This window comes from Schistocerca gregaria, chromosome 4 (assembly GCF_023897955.1).
Source record: "Schistocerca gregaria isolate iqSchGreg1 chromosome 4, iqSchGreg1.2, whole genome shotgun sequence".
In the NCBI taxonomy this organism is placed as follows: Eukaryota; Metazoa; Arthropoda; class Insecta; order Orthoptera; family Acrididae; genus Schistocerca; species Schistocerca gregaria.
In genome coordinates, this window is record NC_064923.1 from 563503979 (window position 1) to 563516715 (window position 12737).

The following is a 12737-nucleotide window of genomic DNA, read 5'->3' on the forward strand; positions in this document are numbered from 1 at the left end:
GTGTGTCAGGCAGTTATTACCTACGAAAGTACCCCTGTGCACTACAGCCTATTTGCCAAATCCACGAGCAACGATTTAACTTTTAAAATCACATAAAATGTAAAATACACTACTGGCCATTAAAATTGCTACACCAAGATGAAATGCAGATGATAAACGGCTATTCATTGGACAAATATAGTATGCACGCAATTTGGGTGCATAGATCCTGAGAAATCAGTACCCAGAACAACCACCTCTGGCCGTAATAACTGCCTTGATACGCCTGGGCATTGAGTCAAACAGAGCTTGGATGGCGTGTACAGGTACAGCTGCCCATGCAGCTTCAACACGATACCACAGTTCATCAAGAGTAGTGACTGACGTATTGTGACGAGACAGTTGCTCGGCCACCATTGACCAGACGTTTTCAGTTGGTGAGAGATCTGGAGAATGTGCTGGCCAGGGCAGCACTCGAACATTTTTTGTGTCCAGAAAGGACGGTACAGGACCTGCGCCATGCAGTCGTGCATTATCCTGCTGAAATGAAGGGTTTCGCAGTGATGGAATGAAGGGTAGAGCCACGGATCGTGACACATCTGAAATGTAACGTCCACTGTTCAAAGAGCCGTCAGTGCGAATAAGAGGTGACCGAGATGTGTAACCAGTGGCACCCCATGCCATCACGCCGGGTGATACGCCAGTATGGCGATGACGAATACACGCTTTCAATGAGCGTTCACCTCGATGTCGCCAAACACGGATGTGACCTTCATGATGCTGTAAACAGAACCTGGATTCGTCCGAAAAAATGACGTTTTGCCATTCGTGCACCCAGGTTCGTCGTTGAGTACACCATCGCAAGCGCTCCTGTCTGTGAGGCAGCGTCAAGAGTAACCGCAGCCATGGTCTCCGAACTGATACTCCATGCTGCTGCAAGCGTCGTCGAACTGTTCGTGCAGATGGTTGTCGTCTTGCAAACGTCCCCATCTGTTGACTCAGGGATCGAGACGTGGCTGCACGATCCGTTACAGTGATGCGGATAAGATGCCTGTCATCTCGACTGCTAATGATACGAGGCCGTTGGGATCCAGCACGGCGTTCCGTATTACCCTCCTGAACCCACCGATTCCATATTCTGCTAACAATCATTGGATCTCGACCAACGCGAGCAGCAATGTCGCTATACGATAAACCGCAATCGCGATAGGCTACAATCCGACCTTTATCTTAGTCGGAAACGAGATGGTACGCATTTCTCGTCCTTACACGAGGCATCACAACAACGTTTCACCAGGCAACGCCGGTCAACTGCTGTTTGTGTATGACAAATCGGTTGTAAACTTTCCTCGTGTCAGCACTTTGTAGGTGTCGCCATCGGCGCTAACCTTGTGTGAATGCTCTGAAAAGCTAATCATTTGCATATCACTGCATCTTCTTTCGGTCGGTTAAATTTCGCGTCTGTAGCACGTCATCTTCGTGGTGTAGCAATTTTAATGGCCATTAGTGTACAATGAAGTAAAATATCTATTGATTCAAACTTACAATTTGGCATCGTTGAATACGTCCAGTAAAACTGCTAGTGTAGCCAGGACACACACACACAGACACATGCACACGCACACACACACACACACACACACACACACACACACACACACACACACACACACACACACACAGATTTCTAAAACCTTTTTGAATTACCTTTATCTAATGCAGCCGAGATGACACAGTCGCTAAAACACTGGACTCGTTCTGCGGAGGACAGCGGTTCAAATTCTCGTCAGGCAGCCAAGATTTAGGTTTTGCTTGGGTTCTCTAAATTGCTTAAGGCTGTGAAAGGACATGGCCGATTTCCTTCGACATCCTTCCCTAATTCAAACTTGAGCTCTATCTCTGCAGACCTCGTCGTGGGCAGGAACTACAAATCCAATCTTCCTTCCTTCCTTTTACGCAGGGCGCAGCAAATAAGAGAGGCTCGGAGAACAGAGAAAGGAAATATAGCATTAATCTGACTATAGCAGATGTTGAAAGTGACACACCATTCATCTCTTGGCCCTTTTGGGTCCTTGACAGCAAGTTGCTGGAAGTGGACCGAAGCTGGATTGCTGGAATTGCTGCATCCGAAATGTTCTGCTGCAGCTTTAGAAGACAAAGAGGGTTGTTGCGATACACCTTAGACTTGATGGCTCCCCACACAATGGCTCCGCACACCGACAGATCGGATGACCTGGGTGGCCAACTACGACCGCGGCCCAACTGACCTCTGTTAGCAACCCTGTCAGGCGTGAAGACTGTGTAAACGTGCTCCAAGGTGCACGTGGCGGGCGTACACATGGTGTGCGCGTCACGGTGTGTGCTTACACGCATACATTCACGTCTAATGGTATCCCCTCGTCCGGGCCACTTTTATTTGCTTCACCCTGAAGCGTTTGTTCTTTTCTCACATATCAATTTTTGCACTTGATCAATATTTTCTACGGATCATACCATCTGTATCCTCACTACGCATGCTGATGAGTGAAACAGCTCACAAAATGTCTATTTAACTCATAGACTGCTACGGTCGCAGGCTCGAATCCTGCCTCGGGCATGGATGTGTGTGATGTCCTTAGGTTAGTTAGGTTTGAGTTGTTCTAAGTTCTATGGGACTGATGACCTCCGATGTTAAGTCCCATGGTGCTCAGAGCCATTTGAACCATTTGAACGATAACTCACAGACGCCGTCGGCTACGTAAATATAGTAGACTATTTTTGAAAGAACATGACATGCGACTTGGAAGGAAAACTATAACCGAAACACCACATTCACTACAAAGCAGTTGTAGCGAGCTTCTTTGGTCAGTTTTCTGTTTTTTTTTTTGTTTTTTTTTTCATCACATAAATCAAATGTGTTTCTTGAAGACAAGAGTAAAATTGTTTATTATCACTGTAGAAACTTGAAATCAAAAAAGAAAATTAATCACAAGAATGCTTTTTGACATCCAAGGAAAATTTTGGGGCATTTAAATAAAAAGTTTGCTCTCCAGCAATATAATAGAAGCTTCCTTTTCCCTTCTAAGTACAAGTATTTTGAGGCTGTGGCGGAGGGGGGGGGGGGGGGGGGGGAAATTTCAACTTAAAAGTCTTTGAAATATTACACGCCAACTACCGTACGTGTTACAGCAGGGATTGCGCCATAAACTAGTGCTGATGTCACTGGCGGTGAGGACGACTCTATAGGTGGCAGCTGAAAATAATCGGCAGCCTTCTCAAACTGACGAGCAGTTAGACGGGACTTAATTTACTAATCATTAACGCGAAAGGGCAAATGATTACCATCAATTGTACAATCTGTTGGCAAGCTCAGAGCTAGCACATAAAATGAAAGACGCTGTTCAGACACTGTCTGGTACATCAGCAAGAAAGCAATAGGAGCGAAAGTAATTACAGCAGCAAGGAGGGCCGCGCACTATTGTGAATGGAGTCAGACAGGTACTGCAAGTACTTGTGGCGGCTAACTGCCAGTCACGGCCACCGTTTAACGTTTCATGCAGAGCCAAAGAACGCCGAGCGCAAACCATAAATTTAGTAACCAAGGTTGCTTTCTACAAGAAGTAGTTGCCGATGGCAGCACGATTCACGACCAGTGGTGTAAGAATATGTATGCACTCCGCTTGATGTATGCACTTTGCTTCTACATCCTTCCTGTAGATCAGAAATTAAAATATGCAACTGTCACAAATAGTTTTTTTTAGGTTCTTAACAATAATTATGGCTATGCGTTTTGGCAGATCTTTAATTACTGACCTTGCTCCTTTAACAGTCGATTACAGGGCAACATTTTACTCTAGCTTCTGTAGGCTGATGGCATGAATGTGCATTAAACTCAACGAATAACTGAAAACGATAAATACAATACACTTTTAAAATATTCCATAGCACTTATACAGGTATTATAGTGCTCTCTACTTTTACGACATATAATGGGGAAATGTATCCAGAATTCTGGAAACAATTCCCCAGGGTGTGGCTAAGCCGTGTCTAGACAGCAACCTTTCTTCCAGGAGTGCTAACCCTGGACGTTGCACTGGAAAACCGCAGTAAAGTTTAGAAAGTAGGAGATGGGGTGCTGGCGGAAGTGAAGGCATGAGGACGGGTCGTGAGTCGTACTGGAGTAGCCGAGTCGTTTGAGCACTTGCCTGCGAAAGGCAAAGGTCCCGGGTTCGAGTCCGGGTCCGGCATACAGTTTTAATTTGCCAGGAAGTTCCGTATCAGCGCAACCTCCGCTGCAGAGTGAAAACTTCAATCTGGAATTGGGTTAGATGTAGATGAACTGCAACATCAAACATGGACAACTGTCCCCGGTAACAAGAAATCGAAGTGTCAGAGCTAACCTTGTCGCCGCTGTGGGTCGTGTTTTCCTTCGCTATTAATCGTCGAACATGATGAATAATTACTTCGAAAACGCTTTCTTCCACGCACAAATCGGCGCAAGAAGCATTCACAGAAATAGCACTAGCGCTTCCTGTTAAGATTACGATTTCATCTGTCTCCGACACTGGCTGCTGCGACACTTGCTGCTAGCAAGGCGGACGTCTTGAGTGGAGCATCCGAGCCATCTGGCTCGGTGGAATGGAATCACGCATGTGCACTTATCGTGACTGAGGTATGCAACTAAGCGGATGTCTCTTCTTTCGTCTGAGGCACGCGCCTGCACACGACGATTTGGCGCAAGTTGCACAGATGTAAATACTACATGAGGCTTCCGACAAACGGAAGATCTGCCGAAAATTGCGCTGTGGCTCGCGCCTGCGGTGTCCGGAACTGCAGATGAAATTGCTCTCCGGATTTAAACCCTTCGACAATGTACCACAACGGGCCTGGAATACCTAACTTACAGTGGTTACAAAAGTGAAAGCTTAGGCCGACAAGAAGTTGCGCTCGACCTGCAAGATAGCGAGCGCAATGCCTCCGGTGACGCTGAGTTCTCTGAGAGCTGGAGGGGAGAGGGAGGCGGCCTAGCCGGCTGCAGCGCGCAGCTGTTGCATTCCAGACCCCCCCCCCCCCCCACCAGCCCCTCCTCTTCGATCCCGCCCTTTGTCCCTTCACAGCCTTGACCGCCACCTCACCTGCGCCAACTCGTCGTCGACTCGTAGTACAGATGGTAAAGTGCTGGAACTTCGTCTTGGTCCAGTTACCCGATATGTTTACAGCGCGAGATGCCCTTGGCTTTCCGCCCGGAAAACCTCTTTTGATAGCTGAGCAATTTTTTACAAACAGTCCACACTGACAGAAAAAGGCGAACAGGAACTTTTTATTCCTTTTTGTTTAGCATGCTCTGGGGTCGTTTGATTATTCTACTTACGTAGACGATGCACACAATTCACTACAGTTGTCATTGTGGGTACAAAAAAAGAGTCAACTGAAAATCGTGAGTATGGAGTTGTTGGGGCGGGATGAGATTTCTTGCATATTTGGTCTATTGGCTGTACGATGGATGGCCATAAAGTTTTAATTATTACTGCTAAAATGTAAACAAGTAAACTTAGGAAGTATTTATTTTGTTTATCTCCAGGTACTTAACATTTGAGGTCATCCGTCCCCTAGAACTTAGAACTATTAAACCTAACTAACCGAAGGGCATTATACTCACCCATGCCCGAGGCAGGATTCGAACCTGCGATCGTAGCGGTAGCGCAATTCCAGACTGTAGCGCCTAGAATCGCTCGACCATAACGGCCGGCCGCAGGTGCATGTCTGCAGTCGTGGTACACGTTGAAAACCTAGCGCCAAAGTACCGTGAAATTCAAAAAAACAAAAAGACCCAACACGTTGATAAAGCTGTGTTGCTGTGGTCTTCAGTCAGAAAACTGGTTCGATGCAGCTCTCCAAGCTAGTACATCCTCTTCATCTACTGCAACCTAAATCCATTTGAGCCTACTAACTTTATTCGTGCCTGGGTTTCCCTCTAGAATTTTGACCTCCCTCACACTTTCTACCACTGCAAAATTGACAATTACTTGATATCTCAGAATTTGCCCAGCAAACTATCCTTTTTTTTTTTAGCGAAATTCTATCATACATTTCTTTTTTTTCTCCAACTCATTTCACTACCTCCTCTTTAGCTGCTCAATCTATCCACCTAATCTTCAGCATTTTCTGTAACACCACATGTCAAAAGCTTCTATTCTGTTACTATCTGGCCGGCCGCGGTGGTCTCGCGGTTCTAGGCGCGCAGTCCGGAACCGTGCGACTGCTACGGTCGCAGGTTCGAATCCTGCCTCGGGCATGGATGTGTGTGATGTCCTTAGGTTAGTTAGGTTTAAGTAGTTCTAGGGGACTGATAACCATAGCAGTTGAGTCCCATAGTGCTCAGAGTCATTTTCTTTGCTACTATCTCAAATAATATTGCTATTGCCGCCCGCTCGGTTCCACGACTGCTCACACTCATACTAAAAGCTCACCGAACCGAGGCACCAGCCCAAACGTTGCAGCTGTGTCAGGTCAAAAATGAATGGTATTTAGCTGCCTTTATCATCAATGAAGGAGTGCTGAGTCTACCAATATGGCCGCGAGACAACGCTGTAAAGCAAGCAACGGAAACATGTGAGTTCATTCCAGGCGGAAAAGGTAAAGGTTTCTACATCATGGAGCAATAAGATGCTAAGTGTATTCTGGTACTGCCATGGTGTGGTGCTAACCCATTATGCTTGCTAACAGACCATGCGTGTACGCTAAAGGAGCATACCACCGAAATCTTCAAGCGAAGTTACGGAAACTGTCACGACGAAGCAATGCGGGAAGCTATCCATGACAGTTATTTTTGCTCCAGGGGAATATCCAGCTGATTGTGCAAAGGAAAGTAACAGATATTGTTTCTTTGGACTACAAAATTTGCCTCACCCTTGATTCTCCTGACACGTCGCCCAGCAACTTCCTCTTTCCAGAACGATAACGACGTGATTTTAATGGAACGTTTTCTGACTGCCAAAATGCAGACTTCTACAATCAGTATCCGCCAAATTATGCAACGTCGAAAAATTTGACGCGCTGAAGAGTGAATACGTGGAGAATGTCTTACAAGTGCAGCATTATCTTTTCGAGGTGACAATTGAAACTTTATGCCTGTTCTTGTAGATGACGGAGTAGCCTGTACAGAATTGAAAGATCACTTTTTCGAAACCCCATAATTGTCTCCCATTGCGACGCATAAATTCGAAATCTGGTTCAAAACTGCCTACACTCTTCCCCTGTAGTGGTACAAAAGCGTGGACCTCTGCGACGTTATCCTTGGGCTCGCCGACCCTTGAAAAAGCAAAGTGTCGACTTGCGAAAAAAGACCAGAGCTCAGAGAAGTTCACGTGTAAAGTGAGTTAATAATATGACGCTCTATCGCCGGCCTTGCGGCGGACTTCACTGCCGCTAATCGCGTCATCCAGCGCACGGCCTCTTATTATAATTACAGTTTTCCTCAAGAACAGTGAATCACATACCAGCGATCAAACTGTTTCCGTTTGTGGGCTTTGGTGAAGCGTATACGCAACGTAGGCGACACCGATGCGAGTATCTATAGAGGGCGAGTCACTTACTATTGCCACCTAGAATAACACCGAAAGTATGATAGTAACTGGAAGGTTTGTGAGACAAATGTAGCATGGGACAGCGGGGGCCATAATAAGAAGTTGGTTTTTTGTTGCTAGGTGGGGTCGCGTCAGAGGTATGAAGGTCAACTTAGTTTTTTAAAATGGATGCTACAGTTTGGTGCTTATTTCCTTATAGCGGCTATCGACACGCAGCGTTAAATTCCTGCGAGTGGCCAAGGAAAACACTGCAGAATCAACAAGGAAAAGCCTCTGGAGGTGGCATATAGAGTGTCAATGCAACTACCCCTTTCATTGGGACGTTGATTTCCTAACATTTCGATGTCGAAAACGACTGTTTGTGGCTGGTCGGCGGAGTTTCGAGTCCTCCCTCGGGCATGGGTGTGTGTATGTTTGTCTTTAGGATAATTTAGGTTAAGTAGTGTGTAAGCTTAGGGACTGATAACCTTAGCAGTTAAGTCCCATAAGACTTCACACACATTGGAACACTTTTCTTTACTGTTTGCGTGCGATGAGAAACAGGAAAACGTTCTTGACAATCTTTGTTACTGCTGACATACTCCTGACGCTTCAACCCTTCTTTAAGGGCAATGTGGACTAGTAACCCCATTTAGTATGATATTACCCCCTTTTCAGTGCAGTGCGAACGCAGGTTTTGCTCTCGTGTGTAGGTTGAACCACCACGGACAAGTTCAAAATCATTCGACGAAATATAAACGTGATCCAAAGCAGCAAAGAGGTCTTTTTAAATAATGCTCTAATGGTTCCAACTGTACATCACAGCAAAAATTGCCGTCGCTGTGCATTACAAACAGGTACGGAAACTAAACGAGCGTACAGCATTGTGGGCCGGGAGCCCCCCATTCGGGGAAGTTCGGCCACCGAGGGCAAGTACTTATTGTATTCTACGCCACAGTGGGCGACTTGCGCGTCGAAAATGGGGATGAAATTATGACAAGGACAACACAAGATCCAGTCTCTGAGTGGAGAAAATCTCCTGCGCCAGTCGGGAATCGAACCCGGGCTCCTTGGAGTAGCATTCCGCCGCGCTGACCACTTTTTAAAAAATCTCATTTTGTTCGCTTTTGCTCGTTGAATCTGCTCGGGGCGGACGTGGTAAGACATCCGTTTAAGTTCGCTGTTGATCGATTAACTCAGTTTTTTTTTTATTACAGAGGGCAGTTAACCGTCTGACCGAACATCCGTTTAAGTTCGTTGTTGATCGATTAACTCAATTTGTTTTTACTACAGAGGGCAGCTAACCGTCTGGCAGAACACGCTGAGCTACCGTGCCCGGACTCCAAACAGGTGAAATCATGCTTAATGCTGTTGCTAGCGGACGATGTTTTTTAAAGAAGAGTTCAAGCTTCAGGGATATGTGAGTAGTATCAACGATTGTCAAGAATGTCTTTCTGTTGCTCATCGCACTGCGAATTTTCGTTTTCGACCGCGAAATGTCCCAAGGAAAGAGGTGGTTTCATTGACGCCCTGTACGCCACCTGCTGAGACCTTTTCGTTTACGTTCAGAGCAAGCGGTGCGTCTGAAACGTTTTCACTGGGCGCTCGTAAGAAAACCGCGCGATTTCAACGCTGCGTGTCGCGTTTCTGGGGACATCGCTAAACCCTACTTTTTTGTGTGTGTATATGTGTCGACACCTTGCCGTTTCAAGCGTCACCGAGCTCGCGTGTGACGTCGCAGGGCGCCACCCTTTTGTACCATTACAGAGGACGGTTGTACGTACTTTTGAGATAGATTTCAAACATGCGTCGCAATGGGAGAAAATTATGGGGTTTCGAAAAAGTGATCCTTTAATTCTGAAAAATTACAAATTCTCACATCTCCTTCGATGAAATTGGGGCCTATAATTCTGTCCTCGTGAATCCCATACCATGCATTCACCGAGTACGGTTTTTGATGTGCAACTTGCCGCAGCCAAAATGGATTTTCAGTTGCCCAATAATGCATGTTATGCAAACTAACATTTCCATGGTTCGTGAATGTGGCATCGTCAGTAAATAAAATAAAATTGATAAATGTGTCATCCCTCTGAATCCGAAGTTGAGCCCATCGGCAGAATTCACTGCGATGCATACAATCCGTACCAGTTAATTCTCGGTGGAGACTGATATGGTAAGGATGATATTTAGGGCGATGCAGAACATGAACAACACTACTCTGGCTCAAGCCAGATTTCCTTGCGGTTTGACGCGAACTAACACAATGATCTCCAACCTCAGTGACAGGAATAGCGTTAGGAACTTTCCTTTGCCGGATATATTTAAGATGAGTAAAAGATCCAGTTGTTCCGAATTTATCGCAAACATATTTAAATGTACGATGTGTAGGGTGAGTACATTGAGGATGATTTTCACCGTATAAGTCTCTAGCTCTCACTGAATTTCGTAGGCATTCTCTGTAAATGGTTCAAATGGCTCTGAGAACTATGGGACTCAACTTCTGAGGTCATTAGTCCCCTAGAACTTAGAACTACTTAAACCTAACTAACCTAAGGACATTACACACATCCATGCCCGAGGCAGGATTCGAACCTGCGACCGTAGCAGTCTCGTGGTTCCAGACTGCAGCGCCTAGAACCTCACGGCCACTTCGGCCGGCCATTCTCTGTAAATGAGAAGTATATCGACTTGTTCTTCGAAGGAATATATCAATTCACATTCGCTTCATTCGACGATACTAGTCTTACCGTTCCTGTTAGTGTTGTATTGCGAAACTGTCGAATGGTGTTTACATGTGAATAGCGCGTTAGATGGATACTCTCTATTCGGCGAATATTTACTATTCGCACGATATATTGTCAGAGCATGTGCTTCGATAAGTGCTAAAGTGATGTGAAATAGAAATAAATCCTTGATATGAAGATTGTAGCACTGCATTGCTACCAATGTTTATCACTTCGAACACCTTCTGTAAATTGACGTTCACGCCACCTTTTTGACCTTCGTTGACTTTCAAAGACCCCACTGTTACACATCATTGGATTCGTGTCGATAGCTGGCTGGTGTGGCCGAGCGGTTCTACACGCTTCAGTCTGGAACCGCGCGACCGCTACGGTCGCAGATTCGAATCCTGCCTCGGGCATGGATGTGTGTGATGTCCTTCGGTTAGTAGTTCTAAGTTCTAGGGGACTGATGACCCATAGTGCTCAGAGCCATTTGAAACATTCGTATCGATAGCTGCTATAAGAAAATACTATAGTATTCTATATTTTAAAAAATAAAAAAATAAGAAAGGTGCCCTTCATATCTCTGACGCGACTCCACCTAGCAACAAAAATCCAACGTCATATCATGGCCCCCGTTATACCATGCTACATTTGTCTCACAAACCATTCAGGTACTACCATACATTCGGAGTCATTCTAGGTGGCAATAGTTAGTGACTCACCCTGTATATATACGCCTATGTTGCGTGTACGCTGCACCAACGCCCACAAACGGAAACGGTTTGATCCCTGGTATGTGATTCACTGTGGCTGAGAAACACTGTAATTATAAGAGGCTCTGCTGGATGACGCGATCACCGGCAGCGGAAGTCGGCCGCACGGACGGCGATAGCGCGTGACTATCTCGCTGCCGAGAGACCGCTGACAAACTGCACACGGTAGCTCGCGCCCTTATCGCTGGCCTCCATCGCGCGTCACGCACATCAACGAAACGTCTCGAGACCCGGGAGGGGCTTCGCGTTCGCACGTGACTGTTCTTCCGGAAGACCAGAATTTTACTGTGGCCCACGTTTACATCGTCATTTCAACGTCTTTAGACACTCAATTGCGTTACCAGAAATCAGAGATATATCCAACAGTGCTAGTAACTATACATTGCTTCACAGTTTCCAGCCGGTGTCACGTAAAAAACAAGTTTCTTAATGTACAGGATGGTTAGAATCAAAACTTCACTACGTAAGAGCGCCCCCATGAAATACGAGTCGTCGTAGGTCAATGACACTTTATCGATACATTTGTAAGAACACGCGGAAGATAAAACAACGAGTAATCTATTGAAAGAATCAATATTATAATTTCGACACGAAATTGTTCTTCAGGAAGACCAGAATTTTACTGTGGCTCACGTTTACATCGTCATTCCAACGTCTTCAGACACACAATTGCGTTACCAGAAATCAGAGATATATCCAACAGTGCTAGTAACTATACATTGCTTCACAGTTTCCAGCCGGTGTCACGTAAAAAACAAGTTTCTTAATGTACAGGATGGTTAGAAGCAAAACTTCACTACGTAAGAGCGCCCCCATGAAATACGAGTCGTCGTAGGTCAATGACACTTTATCGATACATTTGTAAGAACACGCGGAAGATAAAACAACGAGTAATCTATTGAAAGAAGCAATATTATAATTTCGACACGAGATAGTAACATTTGTTAACTGCATACCATGTTTACGTTCCAGGTTACGGACGTTAGCCAATGTGACTACCATCTACATCCACGACAGCCTGGAACCGCACTAGAAATACCATTTGACAATTGTTCGCAGCATTTTTCGAACGGCGGAGCATGGATGTTCAATTGTCGCGACAAAGCTAGTGCACGGATTGAAGTTCACACATTGCGTCCAGCATTCACAACCGTGACAACAGTAACTTCTCATTCGAACATCCGAATCATGCTCTTCAACTCCGGCGCGAAAAGAGGACCTCGCCGTATTCCTTTAACGCTTCGATACCTGCGGAGAGCAGCAGCACTATTGCTGTGGTTTTGACACAACAAGCTTTATGAGTAAAGCCCTGCTTGCCTTGCGCTGATCCACGCTGACTGTCTGTATGTGTAATGCAGACTGATGCTTGTGTTCTCACCATACTTCGCCGCACCAGTATCGGGAGGTCACGACACCGACGCCATAAACAACGCAAATCCTGCAAACACACAGTCTGAGCATTAGTCCTATAAAGTTGGGACCCATACGATAGCCGCGCAAGATAGCCGCGCAGTCTACGGCGTCTTGTCACGGTCCGGGCGGCTCCCCCCGTCGGAGCTTCGAGTCCTCCCTCGGGCATGGGTGTGTATGTTGTCCTTAGCGTAAGTTAGTCTAAGCTAGATTAAGTAGAGCGTAAGCTTAGGCTCAAATGGTTCAAATGGCTCTGAGCACTATGGGACTCAACTGCTGTGGTCATTAGTCCCCTGGAACTTAGA

At 45.9% G+C, this 12737-nt stretch overlaps 1 protein-coding gene across 10 annotated transcripts in view; it reads right to left on the reverse strand.

Annotated features, from left to right (window-relative positions):
- LOC126267989 (uncharacterized) overlaps positions 1 to 12737 on the reverse strand; it is a 905571-nt gene that overhangs the window by 388304 nt on the left and 504530 nt on the right. The gene's annotated exons all lie outside the window — the stretch shown is intronic.